Below are 15113 nucleotides of genomic sequence, written 5' to 3'. Positions count from 1 at the left end.
AAAATCTTAATACCAGAGACCTTAAAAAAAATCCCCAAAAGATAAACCACGATAAATATATTTTGTTAGAGACTAAACTACTCTTTTATTTAATTCCTTCTATTTTAACATTATACACTTTTAAAATGGAGTTTTTTTTTAAACTTTTTTTTTAATCATAAAAACAAAATAAATGCCTTTATTTTTAAATAACATTTCATGGATTTTTAAAAAAAAATTTAAATGCCATCTATTTTTAATCATAATTAAACTATACGGTGTAAAGAAAATGAATCTAAAAATTGGGGGAAAAAAAATAAAGAGCATATAATTTTTTTTATTTTTTATAAAAATAAAGGACAGGAATTTTTTTTTTTAAATGCAAAAATTATATATCCTTTATTTTTATTACACCATATAATTTAATTATGATTAAAAGTAGATGACTTAAAATTATTTTTTTTTAAAAATCCACGAAATGAGATTTAAAAATAAAGGCATTTATTTTGTTTTTATGATAAAAACAAAAGCTTAAAAAAAAAAAAACTCTATTATAAAAGTATATAATGTTAAAATAGAAAGAATTAAATAAAAGGATAGTTTAGCCTTTAACAAAATATATATATTATATTTTATCTTTTCTATGATAGTGGAGATAATTAAATGTATTTAATGAATCCTTACCAAGTGACACGTGATAACAAAAACCTCTATTAAAAGTCAGGCTAATTGTATTTTCTAATTTACCTTTTTATTTTTATTTTATTTTACCGACATCAAGAAGAAGTTCAATTTGTGCCATAACTTCTCATTGGTATACTATGTGGTGGGGGTGATGATCCCCCTATAATTGTGAATGCTTTTTGGTGAGAAACCGTATAAGGAAACACAGATGAAGTGTTTGAAAGAGGAGTTCAAAAAGACAGTAAAATTTAGAAGGAATTAGCTTCACTCCAGTCCGTTATCAGATGAGAGGATGCTATTCGGTTGTAGTGGGTTTTGATTCCGACCCATCTTGATAATTCAAATTATTCAATTTGTAAAACTTGTCGAGTATATTATCTCTGTAAAAAATCACGTTGATTAGATATCAATAAATATTTTATTATATCATATTTCCGTCAATGGCATAATTTTCAAAATAAATTGTAATAGAAATGTGATCTGATCAAGGGACTATCAATATCCAATCAATGTGATTTTTTGCATGAATGATGTACTTGATGGACTCTACACATTGAACGGTTTGGATTATTGAGATGGGCCTAAATTAGAGCCCAAAATAACCCAACACTATCCTCCACTCCAATAGTGGATTGGAGAGGAGCTAACTAACCTAATCAAATGAAGTGTTCAAGCTTGATACAAGAATTCGAAAGGACAAACTAAAATATATCAATTCAATGCCTAACCTATTTTCAAATTCCCATTTGGGTCTACCCAATTTTTTTCTTGTTTCAATAATGGCAATTCAAATTCACATTCCCATCTGGGTCTACCCAATTTTTTCTAGTTTCAATAATGGCAATTCACAAAAAGAGTAAACTTCAACATTGGTGGGAAAATATTCAAGACCACAACCACCACCCTTGCCAACGGTGGCTGTAATTCCTTCTTCGCAGCCATGTTCAACAACAATTGGAATCTCCAAACCCATAACTATGTTGCTGATGATGATGGTGATTACTTCATTGATCGGAACCCAGATTGTTTCGTAGTACTCCTCGACCTCCTCAAAACAAGAGAGCTCTATATCTCCTCGAACATCCCTGAAAATCTCTTTCACAGAGAAGCCTTGTTCTATGGCCTCCTCGACAACGTCTATGTTGGGGATTCAGGATCCCACCCAAGTTTCAAAAATCATATAAAGCAGAAAAACAACACATACCCAAAAAAGACATAATATTTAACGTGATTCGGTTCAATGCCTACGTCCACGGGAGAGTATCCGGAGATTCATTATAAATGGAGATTACAACGGAGGATGAGGGAATCCACATCTTCACTTTACTCCCACAAGGCTCCCCTCTTACATAAAGGGAGCCCCTCTCTGCCTTACTCTCTCATGATAGTCACACGTCTCCCTCCCTTACTTAGAGGAAGACTCAACTCACTCACACTGAGCTCTCTCAACAATTTCCATGCTCACATTGAGCTCACTCCTTAACTTCTCTATTTATACACCAAGGAAGAAAGAAGGCTGGTTAACACTATATTGCAGATAGGGGTGAGCAGCGGATATACCGATCCGCCAAAACCGACCGAACCGAACCGATCCGCCGCATTTTGGACGGATGCGTGATGACGAGCGGACGGTTGCGGATTGATTTTCTCCAATCCGCCAATTTGGCGGACGGATGGCGGATTTGAGATTTTGTGGCCGCAATCGAACCGCCAAACAGCCAAATCGTGAGCACCCCTAGTAATTTATAAAACTTTGTATTTTCAATTTGTTTAAATATTATGTTTGTGTTTTCAATTGAAAAAGATTTTAAATATTCTGTTGAAAAAAAGTTTTCAACTTGAATATATTTTTTGAATTGAGAAAAATAAACGTATTATTCATCTATATTTCTTAGTTTTTAAATCTAACTCTAAAAATAATAAATAGAAAATATGATATATGCTGGTTGGTTTTTGTTTTCAAAAACATATATAGACACTGCTCTGTTCATGATTTTGGTGGTTTGAATTGTTATTATATTTTAAGAATCACAGATTATAATACTTTATGTAGATGAATCATGCTGTGATTGTAATATGTGGATGAGGCATGCAGTGATCGTGATATTCTAAAGTTTTAAACTTTCTTTCTTTGAATAAGGCATACAGTGATTGTAATTCTTTTTTAAGTCATTGATTGTAATATTTTTTTTTTTTTTTTTGAGGAAGTGCACAAGTTGAATTATGTTAAAAATTTATAAAATTTTAAACCGCCAAACCGATTCGCATCCATCCGCCAAACCGCCAATCCGCTCAATCCACATCCGTCGGATTGGCGGACGGATGCGGATTGATTTTCTTCAATCCGCCAATCTGGCGGACGGATGGCGGATTGGAGGTTCCGTGGCCGCAACCGACCCGCGCCCACCCCTAATTGCAGATCACTCCAGATTTGTTGTACCAAATCTGGCGCCTTTAATAGCTGCTGTGTTCGTTGTACTTCACCGAATTTGGTGCCGTTATTCCTAGCTCCGTCATCCAAACTCTAACTTGGTTTTACATGAGTAAAAGAGAAAGAAGATCACCCCTCACATTGGCTGATATCCAACAAATCACCCCCTCAACCCATGTGAGGTATGCCGCAGCAAAAACTACTACCAATCTTGTCACGCCTAAAATCTAGCATAGTTTGCATCTCCTTACTGGACGCTTGCATCCCCTTCAGGTAGAGATAATACACCGGAGAAAATACAAAGATACAAGAGGAGAAGGGAATCTTACATTCTCAACTCAACTCACACCACTTACTAATTCTCTTTTAGAGAGAGCCTTTGCTTATATCTCCAACAAATCTCTTCCATGCTTTCTTATATTGGATGCCTTCACCTGCTATGCTTGAACTTGCGTAACCAAGATATCCGGCACTTCGTAATTGGATGCCCTGTACCCTCTGTTTGGGATGCCCATTGCCACGTATCACTTTGTACAACCAACACTGGAGCAAAATAAAACACCCTTCGTGTTCCAAGCATCGCGCTTTGCCTAGTTAACTTTATCCTTCTTCTTTGCTTAGAGTTTTTACCAGTGAACTTTCAACAACTCGTTTCTGCACACTCTTCTCGCAGCTCTGTACGACACTCTAGCGTACTATTACACTACTGCATGTCTGTATTTATGCTCTTGCATTTAGTATACTCCTCTATAACTATTGTTTTACACGTCTACATACTACTAGTACTACTCGTATTCTGTTTGACAGTAGCTCCAACTGTCACAATATTCCCTTGAGCCTGTATTGGTTACCAAATCATTTGTCCATCGATGAAGTGGACTTCTTCTTTGATTGAACCAGATATTTCGATCGGCTCTTGAGATAATCATCTACAATCCTCTAATCGACCATGACCAATCATGATCTTCCTTGATCCGCTATTTGATCAAGCTTGATCACCTCTGGCCTTCAATGATCTATCTCTCGATCTGCATTGGGTTATCCAATCCGTGATTAGAATCTACCTATTCTAATCTCTTTAATGAATTTGTAGTGTTCCATAGCATTTGATAACTTTCCTCTGGCTATTAAAGATGACAAACTCCCATGTTTTGACAATCTTCAAAAAAACTCTTCAAAATCTCACAATTATGACCTCGTGGTTGAGTCTGAACAGTTCATTTAGCTAAGACCAACCTTTGCTGGACTTCCGGGCCTCACTGAAAAATTTCTTGAAAGTTGGGTCACACCACCATTTTCTGAATATTTGGGACTCTTTGTAATTTCCAAAAATTCAAGGAATATTCTGTTTATACTAAAGGAATATCCGTTCACCCGTCAGCCACTGTCTACCTGCGTTAGCGTTGACGCCACCACTGCGTCACGCTGACTTCATCACCTGGACCCCTCCTGAGTCAGGTTGACCCACCCACTTGGCTTGCTGACACCATCTGGACCAGACCCCACCTAGGTCGGATCTGGGTTGGGTCGGACCACCCCTTTATTTTGGTGTTGATGTCATCCACTGCATCATCCTCCACTCAAAAATATTAATTTTCAGGGCGCAACTAGGGGGTTTTGAACCCCTGACCAAATACAAACTACAGCGCCTTATCCACTTTACCAAAGGCACACCTTGTATTTATTATCCCTCAAATAATATTTAAACACTTTGGTTTTGGTGAAAGTTGCTCATTTTCAATCCCTAGACGAGCGTGTGGTACGTGTCCGAGAGTGGTCCTCACTCGTTAATTTCAGAAGGCATGTAAGCTCCACCCCAGTCTTCGTTTGGACTCATTTTTCTGGATCTGGACTCATCTCGTCGAGACCTTCCTCCTGGTATGTTTAAAATTTGATTTCGAACAACTTGATTTCTGGGTCATTTTAGAAAAACACTATGTTTTTCCTCCACATCGCTAATTGTATTTTCTAATTTACCCTTCTATTTTTATTTTATTTTACCGAAATCAAGAAGAAGTTCAATTTGTGGCATAACTTGTCAATGTATAGTATGGGGTAATGATCCCCCAATAATTGTAAAGGCTTTTGGTGGGAAACTGTATAAGGGAAGTGTTTGAAGTAAGAATTCAAAAAGACAGTAAAATTTAGAATCCCATATGGGGAAGCTAACTGTTGAAGCTTGATACAAGAATTGGAAAGGACAAACTAAAATATAAATTTAATGCCGAGCCTGTTTTCAAATTCCCATCTGGGTCTGTCCAATTTTTTTTCTTGTTTCAACAATGGCAATTCACAATAACATACTAGCAAAATTCAACATTGGTGGCAAAATATTCGAAACCACCACCTCCACCCTCGCCAACACTGGCCATAATTCCTTCTTTGGGAAAATGTTCGACAAGAATTGGAACCTCCAAACCTATAATTCTGCTGATGATGATGGTAATTACGTCATCGATCGGAACCCAGATTGTTTCGCAGTACTACTCGGCCTCCTCAGAACAGGGGAGCTGTATATCCCCTCCAACATCCCTGAAAAACTCCTTCACAGAGAAGCCCTGTTCTACGACCTCCTCGACAACGTCTGCTCTACCAAATGCAGCCAATTCGATGGCAACAGACTCCAATTTTCACACTCTGTGACAGGCCAAGCACCCGTTGATGGCACCGCGATCCGCGGTAGCCTTGACGGTGGTTGCTGTGTAGTGCATGATAGTATGGTACACGTCTATGATTGGATGCTCGAAGAACACCCATCAATCAATCTCGATTACCAGAGAGTTTACGACAGTTTGGTCGATTCAGAGACCATCGTTGTTAGTGCTGGCGGTGGTGGAATGGGTTTGTTCAGTGCAGTAACAAAGGAGCTCAGGCACAGGTTTCAGGTCACAAATAAGGATCATCAAGTGAAAAGCTACACTGCTCGTGCTTTTAACTCAGACTACAAGATTTTTTGTAATTGTAAAGGTAAGAACAACAATGAGTATGGGATTGGTGTTTGGGATCAATTAACTGGCAAGCAGATTGAGTTTTACTGTGACCAATATGAGTGGTCACTTGGTGAAGCAAACAGGCTGTAATGGTTACATGGTACTATTTGTTTGATGGTTGCTACTTTGTCACCTAGGAAGCAGTGCTCCTCTTTCATTAATTTGTTGGATTTTAGAGTTTAAAACATGATCGAGCTCTGGTCTCATTGGCCGAAAAATGAAGGCGATGAAGATGATTATCCGACAACCCAGTGGCAGTTTAGAGATGCCATAGCTATGGAGGAGACTAATTCTATATGCCTAGTGAATGAATGTGGGGATTTTGGGTTATTGGATTTGAGGAGTATTGACATGAGTGTGAGGTGGTGCTTAAACAACTCCACAGTGAGTTCAAGATGAAGGAACCATGTGACCCAAAATTGGCATTTCATAATGGGCAGCTCTTCTTGTCTATGAATCATAGTATTTGGGTGTATAGTGGTCCAGATTGGGTGCTGACATCCAGGCTTGGCAGAAGCAATGGAGGTTCAATCTGTGATTTTTCGGTTGGTGGTGATAGGCTTTTTGCTCTTCACTATGAGCAGAATGTGTTTGATATATGGGAGACGCCATAGAAGCCAATGTGCTAGTTGTTTGCTTAGGCTTTGTTTGGGAAGTGATGCTTTTAGTTTTCTCGCTATAATATGAGGTGAAAAAAATTGAAATGTTTAGGTGTCGTTTGATAACACTTACGTTTTCAGTTTTCTATTTATATTTACAAAAATTTAAAAAACTCAAATAAAAACCTATTTGATAAATTTTTTGATTTATAAATCAGTGGTCTCAGTTTATAAATTTGGCCAAAAAATGAAAATACAAAAAATGTGTTTCCATTTTGAGTTTTCAATTTTTTTTTTTTATCACCCAATATTAGCCACCACCCGCCACCATTTTCCACCACCGTCTTCCGCCATCACCACCCACCCTCCACCACCACCTGCCACCACCATTCACCACCCACCTGCTACCACCAGCCACCACCTGCCACCGCCACCACCACCACCACCACCCACCTGCCACCCACTTGCCACCACCACCCACCTCTCGCCACCACAACCACCACCACCACCACCACCACCCACCTGTCATCCACCCGCTACCACCCACCACCTGCCACTACCATTCACCGCTCGCTACTTACTTGCCACCACCACTCACCACCCACCTGTCACCACCATTCACCACTTGCCACCACCAGCCACCTGCCACCACCAGCCACCCACCACCACCAGCCACCTGCCACCCACCCACCCGCCACCACCACCACCATCACCCACCACCCACTCACCACCCACCTGCCACCACCACCCACCACCCACCACCACCACCACCCACTTGCTACCACTTACCACCCCCCACCGTCACCCACCCACCCACCACCACCACCCGCTCCCACCACCACTTACTACCCACCTGCCACCACTCACTCGCTACCACCTACCACCCGCCACCGTCACCCACCAACCCACCACCACCACCACCACCCGTCACCTACCCGTCATCCGCCACCCACTTGTTACCACCACCCGCCGCCGCCACCACTCACTCGCTACCACCTATCACCCGCCACCGTCACCCACTCACCCACCCACCATCACCACCCACCTGCCACCCGCCATCCGCCACACACCCGCCACCGCCACCCACTCGCTACCACCCACCACCCGCCACCGTCACCCACCCACCCACCACCACCACCCGCCACCTACCCGCTATCCACTCACCACCCACCACCTACCCGCCACCCACCACCACCCGCCATCTGCCACCCCCCACCCACCGCCACCACCACCACCCACCTACCCACCCACCATCACCACCCACTACCACCCGCCATCCGCCACCTACCCGCCACCACCACCACCACCACCACCACCACCACCCACTCGCTACCACCCATCACCCGCCACCGTCACCCACCCACCCACCAACCACCACCACCACCCGCCACCCACCATCGGCCACTTATCATCCACCACCCGCCACCCACCACCACCCACCATCCGCCACCCACCACCCACTTACTACCACCCACCACCCGCCACCGTCACCCACCCACCAACTACCACCACCCACCCGCCACCACCACAGCTACCCACCACCCACCGTCACCACTTTCCACCACCGTCTTCCGCCGTCACTTGCCGTCACTTGTCATTTCTCACTCTTTTTATATTTTTAAATTTTTTTAAACATTTTGTCAATTACCAAACGCGTTTGTAGTTTATGTTTTCCTAAAAATAAACAAAAAATAAACAAAAACCAGTTTATAAAATTATTGTAAATATAAACTGAAAACGTAAACGTTACCAAACACACCCTTAGGAATGATTTTTGATTTTTTTACCAAAAGAGAATGGGAAGGAACCTTTATGTTTTTTTTTTTTTTTTTAAACTTTTGTTAGTAACTTATTTTGACTAATTTAAGTAGGTTCTCAAACATACCTTAGTGGTGTTCTAGTTTGCAACTGGGTGTCTTTCATTTTGATCTAATTCGTTTTCAGTTTGTTTTTTAAAATTTGCAGAAGATGAAGTTGCATATGATGCGTACAACAGGTTAAAAGGTGTTTTTGTGTAGAATTATTATTTATTTATTTATTTTTTGACTCATTTATGTGTTTGAATATTAAAAACAGTGCATAATTAATATAAAGAAATTCTCAAAAAAAGAAGCCCAACAACCATGGATCAGGCTCAACATGTTGAAATGGAAATCTGGCTGATGGCGGGCGCAGGGCGGAGGAAAGTTAATTTTAGGAATATTAACACAAGTTCTAATTTATAAACTTATACTCTATTAAGTTCTAACTAAGATTTTTTGGACCTTCAAATCCCATTAAATTTTTAATAGTTGGAATTGCCCTTCAAACAATGATTGTTCATCATTTATGATTATCTATAAAGGAATATGAAGATTTAACATTTATTTTGATTTTCAAAACTTTAAAACATCAACTTTCAAACAGAAAAAACTAAAAAAAATATTGTGTGCCAAAAAAAAAAAATTGATGTTTTTTAAAAAAAAAAAATCAAAAAAACAGATTTTAATTTTGTGCAAAATTTGAAATTTTGTGTCTATAAAGGAGTACGGTGATGGAACATTGATATGCAAAACTTAAAAAGAAAAAAATTTAAAAATTAAAAAAAAAATTGATAATGTTCTCTGTTTTAAAATTGAAAAAAAAAATAATGTTGTCAGTTTTATTAAATAGTTGAATCAAACCAATAAGTAGAAGGGCAAAAACGTTTAATATCATAATCTGTTTTTTTCATCAATTAGTGAAACAATAATCTGGATGCAAATTGATAATGTTCTTAGTTTTAAAATTTTAGAAAAACTAATAATAAACTCAATTTTATTAAATAGGACTTATTAGTTCCAAAAATCTTAAATAAGACTTGAATTACCCATAACATTTGTAAATAGGACTTTTAAGTATTAACTCTTAATTTATAATTTATAAATCAAAATATTAATAAAAATGATAGATAATATAATATGTTATGGATAGTGATTTATAAATAATAAAACTTAATATGTAAGATGAAAAATAAATGAGTAAAATTGAATACTAGGTAAAATATTTTAATTTTTGATTTTATCATATTATAAAAAATTAAGTAATATATATATATATATATAGGGAAAATTACAAAAAAAAAATCTTAGGATTTTATATGTTTTTCAATTTAAATCCGAGAATTTCAATTGTAACAATTAAAATGCTGATGTTGTTTCTGTGTCACAATTTAGCCCCTCCTCCGTCCATCTCCTGCACGTGCGGCACCTTCCTGCACCTTCTTCATGCACGTGCATTTATTTCAATGTGTGACCCAAAACCTCCCCTGCATCCCGCAAGTGCGGCCTAGCCTCTCGCATGTGCAGCGCTCTCCCGCACGTGCAGCTTGTGGCCCCCGCATGTACGGCTAAGCCAAACCAGCCCAGAAAATTTTGAGCTCAAGTCTCGGCACTCCGGACCTAACCTCGCACTCCCCGGAACAAGTGAAACTCAACACCGGAATAGATCTTGAGGGAAAACTCCCGAACACTACAAACCCCAAATGATCAACAAGGCTTTAAGTGAAAATCGGTGCACTAGCATGGCAAAAACCAAGGTTAAACAAAGGAAAAAAGATGGATTGCATACTAGATCGTCACATGAGCCCAATTCAAATCTTATTTTGATAATTCAAATAATTTGTTTTTTACAATACATCAAGTATAATATATTTGTCAAAAATCAAATTAATCAGATATTGATAACTCTTCCATCAAATCACATTTCTATCTGAAAGAATGAATGGTAAATATAATTTTAAAAATAAAACTAAATATAAATGATATTTGATAAAAGGGCTACTGATATTTGATCAACCTCAAAACTTTTTAAAAAATATCAAAATAGAACCCAAAGTGAACTCAAACAACGGACTGTTGTACAAAGTACACAGCAGCCACCCGAGTCCCATACTATGGTGGCAAAAAAATCTGTATCTAAATGTTGATAGATTCAACGAAAATGACGTAAAGTTGATGAGAAAATGTCTTTGCAATCCCAAAAAACAAGAAGCACATAACCAACAACCACAATAACAACTGAATAATATTGTAGAAACACACAGCACCCACAGCCACTATCACTACAACAATCTCAAAGGAAACCCACTCACAAACAATAATAAAAAAGAACAAATCAGAACTCAACCTCTCTCGCAACAAATATGTTTTTATCGTCGATCAACGTCGTCAAAATATAAAACTATTGCTAATCGATGCCTTGCTAGATGAGGTGCAAAAGGTCTAGATCGAACTAGAGGAAGTGAGAGAAAGAAATACCTGCTCAACAAATGTAAGAAAGACCAAAAACAGGGGTGAGAGGAAAAAGATAGAGGGAGGTTGAATTGACACCCCCTCTCCCCTTGGAAGACAATAATCGAAAAGGGATGATGAAAATAACAGATTATAAAGCTAGCCGGAGTCTCACCACACACTGTTAACGTTGGCAGGTAGAGGCAAAAATGGTAGAGATCTCAAAAATTCTACCAAAATTTTTACTAAATGTCTCACATAGGTGTGAGACCTACATGGGACCCACATGGTGTGGGTTTCACACCCATGTGAAACATTTGGTAGAACTTTTGGAGTCTTTGGCATTACTCCTGGTAGAGGTCACTTATGATAACATACAAACCAATGGCGGAGTCAGGAATTCAGTGAAGAGGGGGCACAAATTAATGACAATATTGATTTTTTTTTTTCCTCATATTAAACAATAATGAGATATTACTAAACGTAAACATTAAGAGTTTATTTGGATAGATGTGAATTTTAAATTAAAGAATTTGAAGTTAAATTTTATACAAATATTGTGGAGTAACTATTTTAGGTGGCTTGAAAAATTAAAAAAAGAAGATAAGTTGAGATAGAAATGATATATTTTAGTAGAGAAATTCTATAAAACACACCGCAAAAAAAAAAAAAAAAATTGTCTATCATATGCCGCAGTTATGATCTTTGTGGTCTTTAGTTATGATACATTATAATGTTGGATATACCTTAGTTATAATTTCTTGTGGTTGTTATTTTGGTTATTATTGAAGGGATCTTTGATTATACATCAAGTAATGATTCGTAATGACTCATTCTGATATTAATTATGACTTATTGTAAAAATAAAAATAAAAATAATTTATTTTTTGGTTATAATTGAAAATGTGTTATTTGGTTATAATTTATATAGTTGTCATTTTAGTTATGAATAAAAATAATTTGGTTATGAAAATTTATAATATCAATATTATAAAGTAATAACTAGTATATGGTACACCTCTTTTGGAGGTGTATAAGAGAAGGACTTATTTTAGCAGGTTCACTGTAATCAAAAAGAAAATTTATAATAAAGGGACTATTATAATTTGAAGAAGGGATATTATTATAATTTTATAGAAGATATATATGATATAATTTATATCAGTGCCTGCAGCAGTTTGTGCAAGGGTGTCCGGCTTTCCACCGGCTAAATACCCCTCAGGATTAGTCCTGGCTTCCCTAAAAATCGGAGGGTTGGGGATACCTGAGTTATCAAAAAAAAAATTAATCTATATATATAGGCGTACCAATATAATTATCAAAACTTGAGGGCGGCACGTGCCCCCCCCTGGGCATACACTGCCTCCGCCTTTGATACAAACCCTAACACTAAAAAAATAATACTCGTTTAATACACATTAATATGTGTTTGAGAGAAAAAAGATTAGGTAAATACTTAACTTTTGGTACAGTGTACAAAATGGTTGTTCCAAAATTTGAATCCACTAACACTATGTTTGGAAATTTAGAAGTTTAGTAAAAAAAAAATTTAAAATTAATATAAAAACTATTTTATTTTTTTACATATTTTTATATATGAAATTATCAAAAAATCAATTCTCAAATAGAACAATCTATTGAATGGTTGTATTGTTGTACGTTTTAACCTTTGGGAGTATAGTCTATTTCCTTTCGATAGGTCTCTTGCTCTCCAAATATTAAAATTACTTGATGACAAAATACATTCTCTTATTCTTTTTAACCCAATAGATATGGCAACTTGATAAGATCTTGAGATAAAAATCTTGAAATCTTAGTTTTCACTCTCCAAAGGGTCAGCTACTCGGGCAATAGCGCATATGATTGATAAGACGAATCTTCCATGCTTATGTGAATCGTACTCAGTATCAGAAATGTGGATTCAAATCCTTGTCTATGTGCGAGTTTGCAAGTTATCGCTATATAATTGAATAACCCTACTATGCAGCACCACATAAGGGTGATCTCTAGGCTCTCGGCTCTTTAAGTTCTGTTTGATTAGAAAAAAAATTTGGTAGAAAATGAAAGTAAAAGAAAAGAAATAGAAAATAAAATATATTTTTCTTGCAAGCATTTGATTAAGATAAAAATTTTGTAAGAAAATTTTTTTAAAAAAAAATTAAATGTTTAGATGTAGATAACTTGTGTTTTCTTGTGTTTTTTTTTTCAAGAAATAAAAATTATTTACAAAGCTAATATAAGTTGTGCAAAAAAATTAGTTTTCTTATACTTTTCCCTATTTTCAAGCTAAAAAAACTCATAGAAGTTAATTTTTTTTTTCTCTTTCTTTCACTTTTCACCAATTTCATTCTAAACAAACTGAGTTTTAAGGTCTAACCCCAAAGATCACCTCTATATGGTTAGGCCTTTTATTCCTTTTGTTCTGACCTATTCCTTGCTAGTATGTAGCATTCTGTGAATTAAAAAAAAAAAAATACTCTTTGAATTATTTTATACTAAGTTTAAAAAAAGTAATTTAAAATTCATTGAAAGGCAACTTTGTCAAATAGTATGTAGATCATGTTTAAAAAAAATTATAAAAAAATTGCATTGTTAAATAGGGAGTGTTTTTTCATTGATTTTTTTTTTTTTGGTTCTTTATTGAACTTTTTATGAAAAAAATTCAAAAACAATTTACACTTTTAAATTCTACTCAATTAGATGAACCAGAAAAGTAATAAATAAATAATTTTTAAAAATTCTTTAAATATAAAACCCAAAAAAAAAAAAATCCAAGGCAAATTCGATTTTTGTAAGTTTTATTTTTTATTTTTGTATCTAGTAAACTTTTTAAAAGAAATTTAAGTCCATGTTTTGTTTGTGTTTCAAAAACAAATTAAGAAATTTGTTTGAAAAAGTAAAAACTAATTTGAAAAAAAATATATGAAAAATAAATTTCAAAATTTTAAATTATATCTGGCCTCTCAAAAGATAAAATTATATAAAAATGTTAAATATATATATATATTTTTTTGTTTCTTTCAACAAATTAATTTTTTGTTTTTTAGCCAAAAAAAAATTAAAATAAAATTTTTAAAATCAAACCAAACATGTTATAATCTTTTTCTTACTTTTTTAAAAATTATTCTACACTAGACCAACTAGAAAAGTTTAAAAAAATAATAATAATTAATACCGATTTAAAAAGATCACTAAAAAGAAAAAAAATTAAAATACGTATATAACTTTTTTAACTGATTGCCAAACGAAACCTAAATAAATTGCAGCCAAATGGTTAGAATGTTTTTGGCTTAAAACAAATATCCACTTTACTTTATATGTTGGGTAAATTACATTCACCTCCCCTAATATTGAAAAAAAAATATAGTTAGTTTAATTTTGACATAATTGCACTGACTTTTCTCATATTTTTAATTTACATAACACTTAGGCCCATTTTTTATTAGTAATTCGTTAGTTATATGGATTAAAAAATGACGTTATCATATATTTTCTACTAAAATGCATTTTAATTTTAATTTATTTCAGTATCTAGTCACATTGACATTAGTTTTGATCTCGTAACTATACTAAAGAAGATATTAATGTAATTATATTAAGACTAATGCTATATGCATCAATTAGTGCACTAACTAGTGTACCAATTGATGATGTGACATAATTTAATATGTTTTTGGTATTTGTAATTTGTATAATGAGCGATATCAATAATAATGTCATAACTAGTGTTAGTACATTAGTTAGTACACTAATTGGTGCATGTAGCACCACTATTATATTAAAGGGTTTTGGTAAGGATTCATTAAGCTCGCTTGGGACGCCGCATTGGGGCTAAAATAGTCATATAAGACAAAATAAGTTATTTTAGCCAAATAAGACAAAATGTAACATCCAACCCATAATCATTTCATTTTTTCTCTCACAAAAGTTAAAAAGTCAAAAAACCTATCTCAAACGAGACTTTTTAGCCACAGGCTAAAATAATCAAAAATCCAAAAGGTCAAAACGTCAACCTACATCCCAAACAAGCTCTAAATACACTTAACTATCTCCACTTTCATAGAAAAGATAAACCACAATAAATAGATTTTGTTACAGACTAAACTACTCTTCTATTTAATTCCTTCTATTTTAACATTATACACTTTTATAATGAAGTTTTCTTTTTTAAACTGTTTTA

The 15113-nt window shown here is 35.6% G+C and overlaps 1 pseudogene; it reads left to right on the top strand.

Moving 5' to 3' along the window:
• The first annotated feature begins 5376 nt into the window (after positions 1 to 5376).
• LOC114306428 (BTB/POZ domain-containing protein At4g30940 pseudogene) lies at positions 5377 to 6779 on the top strand (annotated as a pseudogene).
• The last annotated feature ends 8334 nt before the right edge of the window (positions 6780 to 15113 follow it).

The sequence above is a fragment of the Camellia sinensis genome, chromosome 4 (assembly GCF_055761805.1).
Source record: "Camellia sinensis isolate YWXY chromosome 4, ASM5576180v1, whole genome shotgun sequence".
NCBI classification, from domain to species: Eukaryota; Viridiplantae; Streptophyta; class Magnoliopsida; order Ericales; family Theaceae; genus Camellia; species Camellia sinensis.
This window is presented reverse-complemented; position numbering and strand designations above follow the sequence as displayed.